Genomic DNA, 8,550 nt, shown 5'->3' on the forward strand with positions numbered 1-8,550 from the left:
TTCTTTGTGTAAGTCAGTTTGGTTCAGTGAGATGAATAGCTCCCTTTAGACTAGGAGGGCCAGGTTCAAATCCTGCTCAGGGCGACATTTTTTTTTTCAGCACCATACAACTTTTTGCAACTTTTCATCTTTTTCAGCTTTTCAGCAGACAGCTTCAGCGTTAAGGCATCCACACAGCATTTTCGCAGGAAATGCAAATTTTTCTAGTTATTCTAGTTGCCAATTTTTTTTGGCACTTAACTACTTCCACAATTTTCAGCCAATTTTTGCCGTTCAAATTTTAAACTATTCTGCTATTTCTGCTAATTCCGGCTATGACTTTTGGTATTTTATGCTATTATACTTTTTAAAATATTAAGCTTTTTATGCAATTTTTTGTCCCATTGAAATGAATGGAAAACTTCCAAAATTCTGCTAAAACATGCTTGTTTTTGAAACTTAACTACTTCCTCATACTTTCACCTAGAACAACCATTCAAACTTTAAAATGTTCACAAATTTTTCTGCTATTCTTGTATGATTCAGCTTTTTCATATCTGTTACCATTTTCATATTGTCTGTCTTTAAGTTTTGAGTTTCATTTTTGTGATTTTTCGCAAAATACATGCGTTGTTATGGTTGCTATGCAGTTGGTTCTAAGTGAGCCACTGTACCTTTTGCAATTTTCTCTTCATGTCTGAACAACTTCTTGCTACTCGCTCAATTTTCACTCAACCCACACAAATTATACATCAAAACGTAGGTATTTTTGCTGGCTTTCAGAAAATGTCACTATCATTGTTGTGGGATTTATAGAATTTTGGAAAATCTCCTCAGACCAACAGAAGGTCTCAAAACTCTCCATACAAAGTCAATGGAGAGTTTGTTCAAAATCACCGCTGGATTTCTGTAATGAGAGGCATTTTCGAATCGTCATATCTCCTTAACGAAGCAAAGTTAAGACATGAGGCTTGTGCTAATACATCTTCCGACAGTCCTGACGCTCACAATTCAAGAATTTTTTTCTCACCTATTACCATTTGGCCATGAATTGGGTTTGTTTGAGGGTAGGAAATTTGTCCCTCGCTCAGATTTCTTCAGATTTCAAACTCTGGAAATGAGGCACTTTTTTCTCTCATCATATCTTTTTGATGGATTTCCACACAGACCTGAAAATTTCCATGACTGTTCACCAAAGCCTGCTGTCTCTTATGGTGAAAGAATTATATCGATACTCCAAATAGATTTAGAGTTAGAAAGCGTTGTTTGAGGGCAAGTCAAGGCAGTTTTCGCTTTGCCTCTACTCAGTTGTGGTGCATTAGAAGTCAAATATCTTTAATAATTCATATTTTAATGATAAATTGTCAACACTGTAAGATTCCCCCATCTCTTCTGAACAAAACGGTGTAAGAATGACTGTTCTAGCCCCTACGGTTAGGAAATTATAGCCATTTGTTTGAGGGGAATCCTGACTATGAAAAATAGACAGCACAAATCCTGTCTCTGTGCTGCGTGTGTGTAAAAACAGGTGCACCTGTTTTGGCGGGAAAAAGTACACAGCCTCTCTGATTGGTGGATTCAAATTTAGCAGCTCCCAGGCTGTTTGGCTGCTGCTGCTGCTAGTGTGTGTGTGTGTGTGTGTGTGTGTGTGTGTGTGTGTGTGTGTGTGTGTGTGTGTGTGTGTGTGTGACAGAGAGAGAGAGAGGGGGCGAGAGAGCCTTTTTATGGAAGCATCTTATTGTATGATTTAAATTCAATATATTTAGACTGGCTGACTGAATTTGGTCCTCTGTGTGTCTCTCTGTGCATGTGTGTTTCCATATGTGTACATATTTGTGATTGTGTGACTGTTATACTTTTTTTTGCTGATTTTTTTTCATTTAACAATTAGATTTGAGGGACCCTTAGCATGTTCAGGATTTTTTCAGCTGTCCATTTTGCTTTTCCAATTTTTCTATTTAAGTTATTAATATTGTGCTAAGTCATAGCATTTCTGCTGCTTTTCAGTATTTGTGCTAAATACAGCATTTCTGCTAAATCATACTATTTCTGCTATTTTATGAGATTTGTGCCAAATACAGCATTTCTGCTAAATCATATTATTTCTGCTATTTGATAAGATTTGTGCTAAATATAGTATTTCTGCTAAAAAATAGTATTTCTGCCAAATATAGTATTTTTGATTAATTATAGTTTTTCTAACAAATCATAGTACAGTTTTTTTGCTTTTTATAGGATTTGTACTTAATATAGTATTTCTGCCATTTTTTAGTATTTGTGCTAAAACATAGTATTTCTACTAAATGTAGTATTTATGCTTAATCATACTATTTCTATATATTTCTGCCAGGTCCCCAGGCAGCTAATCCTCTGTGAGGACTGATACATACAAATTTACATATCAGGGCCTGCACGGCTTCCCAGCCAGCCAATCATATCTGAGGTCTGCCCTTTCTTCTCTCGTCATATCTCAGTGACAGATGTACAAGGAGCAATGCAAATCACAGTCAAAGTACACCAAAGTCCGCTGATTCAACCAGTACAAGAATTATGCTTCTAGTCCACCTAGTTTTTGAGTTACACGACGTTTTGTAACTCCAAAAACAGCGCCGCCTCTCACCGCAATCTAATTCTGACTGCTCATCACCCTGTTTTCCAGGTGCTCGCTCTCTTTCCCAGTGGTGCAGTTGGTAATGACACAGGTCTGCAACCCAAAGGTCGTGGGTTCAATTACACCTTGGGCAGCATGTTTTTTTTCCCTACAAATTAATACACTATCACAGACCACTAATTCATATTCATCATTTATTACAATTCTGCAAACTTTTATGATTTTAGCAGCTTTCCTAATATGGACCTCAGATTCTTGTTAACACTCCATGGCACAAATACTGTTCCCTTTAGGCTCTGTGTGTGTGTGTGTGTGTGTGTGTGTGTGTGTGTGTGTGTGTGTGTGTGTGTGTGTGTGTGTGAGAGAGAGAGAGAGAGTGAGAGAGCCTTTTGATGGGAGCATCTTATTGTATGATTTAAATTCAATATATTTAGTCTGGTTGACTGAATTTGGTCCTGTGTGTGTCTCTCTGTGCATGTGTGTTTCCATATGTGTCCATATTTGTGATTGTGTGACTGTTATACTTTTTTTTGCTGATTTTTTTTTTTCGTTTAACATTTAGATTTGAGGGACCCTTAGCATGTTCAGGATTTTTTCAGCTGTCCATTTTGCTTTTCCAATTTTTCTATTTAAGTTATTACTATTGTGCTAAATCAAAGCATTTCTGCTGCTTTTCAGTATTTGTGCTAAATACAGCATTTCTGCTAAATCATACTATTTCTGCAATTTTATGAGATTTGTGCCAAATACAGCATTTCTGCTAAATCATACTATTTCTGCTATTTCATAAGATTTGTGCTAAATATAGTGTTTCTGCTAAAAAATAGTATTTCTGCCAAATCATAGTACAGTTTTACTGCTTTTTATATGGCTTCTAAGACAACCAATCATATCTGAGGCCTGACACATTCAAATTTGCATATTGGGGCCCTCGTGGCTTCTTAGATAACCAATCATCTATGTCATATATCTATGATATTTCATATTTTTATTTTAAATGGTCAACATTTCAAGATTCTCCCATGTCTTATGAACAAAACAGTCTAAGAATGACCGTTTTAGCCCCTACGGTTAGGAATTTATGGCTGTTTGTTTGAGGGGAGTCCTCACTATGAGAAATAGACTGCAAAAATCCTGTCTCTCTCTGTGCTGTAAAAGCCTGCACTTAGTGCACCAGTTTTGGCAGGAAAAAGCACACAGCCTCTCTGATTGGTGGATTCAAATTGAGAAGCTCACAGCTGTTTGACTGACCTAGAAACATGCTGTTAACAGCGCCTGTTCACTTGCTGATGCTGCTGCTGCTGCTGCTGCTGCTGCTGTGTGTGTGTGTGTGTGTGTGTGTGTGTGTGTGTGTGTGTGTGTGTGTGTGTGTGTGTGTGTGTGTGTATGTGAGCCTTTTTATGGGAGCATCTTATTGTATGATTTAAATTCAATATATTTAGACTGGTTGACTGAATTTGGTCCTTTGTGTGTCTCTCTGTGCATGTATGTTTCCATATGTGTCCATATTTGTGATTGTGTGACTGTTATACTTTTTTTTGCTGATTTTTTTTTCCATTTAACAATTACATTTGAGGGACCCTTAGCATGTTCAGCATTCTTTCAGCTGTTCATTTTGCTTGTCCAATTTTTATATTTAAGTTATTACTATTGTGCTAAGTCATAGCATTTCTGCTGCTTTTCAGTATTCATTTTTATTTCAGTAATCGTACTATTTCTGCCATTTTATAGGATTTGTACTTAATATAGTATTTCTGCTTAATTATAGTATTTCTGCCATTTTATAAGATTTGTGCTAAATATAGTTTTTCTGCTAAAAAATAGTATTTCTGCCAAATATAGTATTTTTGATTAATTATAGTTTTTCTACCAAATCATAGTACACTTTTACTGATTTTTATATGGCTTCTAAGACAACCAATCATATCTGAGCGCTTGCACATTCAAATTTGCATATTGTTGGCTTCATGGCTTCCCAGCCAGCCAATCATATCTGAGGCCTGGCACATTCAAATTTGCATATTGGGGCATTCATGGCTTCTAAGACAACCAATCATATCTGAGGCCTGGCACATTCAAATTTGCATACTGTTGCTTTCATGGCTTCCCAGCCAGCCAATTATATCTGAGGCCTGGCACATTCAAATTTGCATATTGGGGCCTTCATGACTTCTAAGACAACCAATCATATCTGAGGCCTGGCACATTCAAATTTGCATATTGGGGCCTTCATGGCTTCGAAGCCAACCAATCATCTATGTCATATATCTTTAATATTTCATATTTGTATTTTAAATGGACAACATTTCAAGATTCCCCCATCTCTTCTGAACAAAACGGTCTAAGAATGACTGTTTTAGCCCCTACGGTTGGGAAATTATAGCCATTTGTTTGAGGGGAATCCTCACTATGAAAAATAGACTACAAAAATCCTGTCTCTGTGCTGCGTGTGTGTTTAAAAACGGCTGCACCTGTTTTGGCGGGAAAAAGTACACAGCCTCTCTGATTGGTGGATTTAAATTTAGTAGCTCAAGGCTTTTTGACCCACCTAGAAAGTACAGGAATCACTGTATGTACAGCCCCTGTTTGTTCACTTACTGCTGCTGCTGCTGTGTGTGTGTGTGTGTGTGTGTGTGTGTGTGTGTGTGTGTGTGTGTGTGTGTGTGTGTGTGCCTGCGTGTGTGTGTGTGTGTGCGTGCGTGTGTGTGTGTTTGTGTGTGACAGAGAGAGACAGGAGACCTTTTTTGTAGCATCTCATTGTAGGAATGACATTGAATATATTCAGACTGGTTGACTAGCAGCCATCCTGTGTTTGTTTCTGTCTGTGCATGTGTGTTTACATATTTGTCCATATTTGTAATTGTGTGTATCTGCTTGCTCTTCTTTCTTGCTTTTTTTTCCATTTGTGCCAATTTTTCCCAGTTGAACAACAAGTAGTTTTGTAACCTAACCATGTTCAGGTTTTTTTCAGCTTTCCATTTTGCTTTTCTAGTATTTCTATGTAAGTTATTACTATTCTGCTAAATCATATAGTTTATGTTAAGTTAAAATATTTCTTCCACTTTTCAGGGTTTGTGCTAAATATAGTATTTCTGCTATTTTATAGTATTTGTGCTAAAACATAGTATTTCTACTAAATGTAGTATTTATGCTTAATCATCATACTATTTCTATATATTTCTGCCAGGTCCCTAGGCAGCCAATCCTCTGTGAGGACTGAGACATTCAAATTTACATATCAGGGCCTGCACGGCTTCCCATCCAGCCAATCATATCTGAGGTCTGAGACATTCAAATTTGCATATTGGGGATTTTATGGCTTCTAAGTCGGCCAATCATATCTGAGGGCTGAGGCATTCAAATTTGCATATTGGGGCCTTCATGGCTTGTAAACCAACCAGTCATACATGTCATATATCTCTAAAAATTCATATTTTTATTTTAAATAGACAACACTTGACAATTCCTCCATCTCTTCTGAACAAAACGGTCTAAGAATGACTGCTCTAGCCCCTACGGTTGGGAAATTATTGTCATTTGTTTGAGGGGAATCCTCAATATGAGGAATAGACAGCAAAAACGGTCTCTCTCTGTTCCTCCATGTGTGTAAGGGTGCACCTGTTTTGGCGGGAAAAAAGTACAGCCTCTCTGATTGGTGGATTCAAATTGTGCAGCTCAGACTTTTGACCCACCTAGAAACATACAGGAAACACTGTTTGTACAGCCCTGCTGCTGCTGTTGTGTGTGTGTGTGTGTGTGTGTGTGTGTGTGTTTGTGTGTGTGTGTGTGTGTGTGTGTGTGTGTGTGTTTAGTGAGAGAGAGAGAACCCAACCCTTTTTTGGCAGCAACTTATTGTAGGATTTAGCTTGAATATAGTTAGACTGGTTGACTGAATTAGATCCTGTGTGTGGGTGCCCCTCTGTGCATTTGTGTTTCAATATGCGTCCATATTTGTAATTGTGTAAGTTATTACTATTCTGCTAAATTATAGTTCTTCTGCTACTTTTCGGTATTTATGCTAAATACAGTATTTGTGCTAAATCATATTATTCCTACTATTTTATAGAATTTGAGGTAAATATAATATTTCTGCGTAATTATAGTATTTCTACCAAATCATAGTATTACTACTAAAACATGGTATTTCTGCCAAATCTTGATAGTTCTGCTATGTTATTGTACTTGTAATTAATTATAGTATTTGTGCCAAAGCATAGTATTTCTGCCAAATCTTAGTATTATTGCTAAATCATAGTATTTGAGCAAAATCATAGTATTTGAGCAAATTCATTCTTTTTGTGCCATAGCATAGTATATTTGCTAAATCACAGCATTTCTGCTATGTTGTAGTATTTGTCCTAAATCACAGTATTTCTGCAATGTTTAGGTATTTTTGGTTAAAAGTATCTCTGTAATCTTGTACCATGTTTGCTAAATTCCTGTATTTCTGAGAAGTTATCATGTTTCTGCTAAGTTGCAATATTTCTGCTAAGTTCTGCTAGGTTATTTTATTTCTGCCAGGTATTATGTTTTCTTTGCATTATTGTAGTTCTGCTAAGTATTTACATTTTTACTAAGTTCTTATGCTTCTGCAAAGTTATTACAATTTTTTGCTATTTTTCAGCTTTTTCAGCTAATTTTAGCAGACAGCTTCAGCGTTACAGAATCCACACTGCATTTTCGCAGGAAATGCAAATTTTTCGAGTTCTAGTTGCCAATTTTTTGTACTTTTTTTGGCACTTAACTACTTCCACAATTTTCAGCCGATTTTTGCCGTTCAAATTTTAAACTATTCTGCTATTTCTGCTAATGATGGCTATGACTTTTGGTATTTTATGCTATTATACTTTTTAAAATATTAAGCTTTTTATGCAATTTTTTGTCCCATTGAAATGAATGGAAAACTTCCACAATTCTGCTAAAACATGCTTGTTTTTGAAACTTAACTACTTCCTCATACTTTCACCTAGAACAACCATTCAAACTTTAAAATGTTCACAAATTTTTCTGCTATTCTTGTATGATTCAGCTTTTTCATATCTGTTACCATTTTCATATTGTCTGTCTTTAAGTTTTGAGTTTCATTTTTGTGATTTTTCACAAAATACATGCGTTGTTATGGTTGCTATGCAGTTGGTTCTAAGTGAGCCACTGTACCTTTTGCAATTTTCTCTTCATGTCTGAACAACTTCTTGCTACTCGCTCAATTTTCACTCAACCCACACAAATTATACATCAAAACGTAGGTATTTTTGCTGGCTTTCAGAAAATGTCACTATCATTGTTGTGGGATTTATAGAATTTTGGAAAATCTCCTCAGACCAACAGAAGGTCTCAAAACTCTCCATACAAAGTCAATGGAGAGTTTGTTCAAAATCACCGCTGGATTTCTGTAATGAGAGGCATTTTCGAATCATCATATCTCCTTAACGAAGCAAAGTTAAGACATGAGGCTTGTGCTAATACATCTTCCGACAGTCCTGACGCTCACAATTCAAGAAGATTCAACAAGTCATCGATGTCATATATCTCTAAAAATTCATAATTTAATGATAAATTGTCAACACTTGACGATTCCCCCATCTCTTCTGAACAAAACGGTGTAAGAATGACCGTTCTGGCCAATACAGTTAGGAAATTATGGTCATTTGTTTGAGGGGAATCCTCACTATGAGAAATAGACTGCAAAAATCCTGTCTCTGTGCTGCGTGTGTGCACCTGGTTTGGTGGGGAAAAGTACACAGCCTCTGTGGATTCAAATTTAGCAGCTCCCAGGCTGCTTCACTGAAAACATGCTCTCTCTGTGTGTGTGTGTGTGTGTGTGTGTGTGTGTGTGTGTGTGTGTGTGTGTGCATGAGAGAGAGAGAGAGAGACCCTCTTTAGGGTAGCATCTCATTGTTGGAAAAAATATAATATATTCAGACTGGTTGACTGGCATAGACCCTCCGTGTGTCTCTCTC

Source organism: Oreochromis aureus, linkage group 11, assembly GCF_013358895.1.
Source record: "Oreochromis aureus strain Israel breed Guangdong linkage group 11, ZZ_aureus, whole genome shotgun sequence".
Taxonomy (NCBI): Eukaryota; Metazoa; Chordata; class Actinopteri; order Cichliformes; family Cichlidae; genus Oreochromis; species Oreochromis aureus.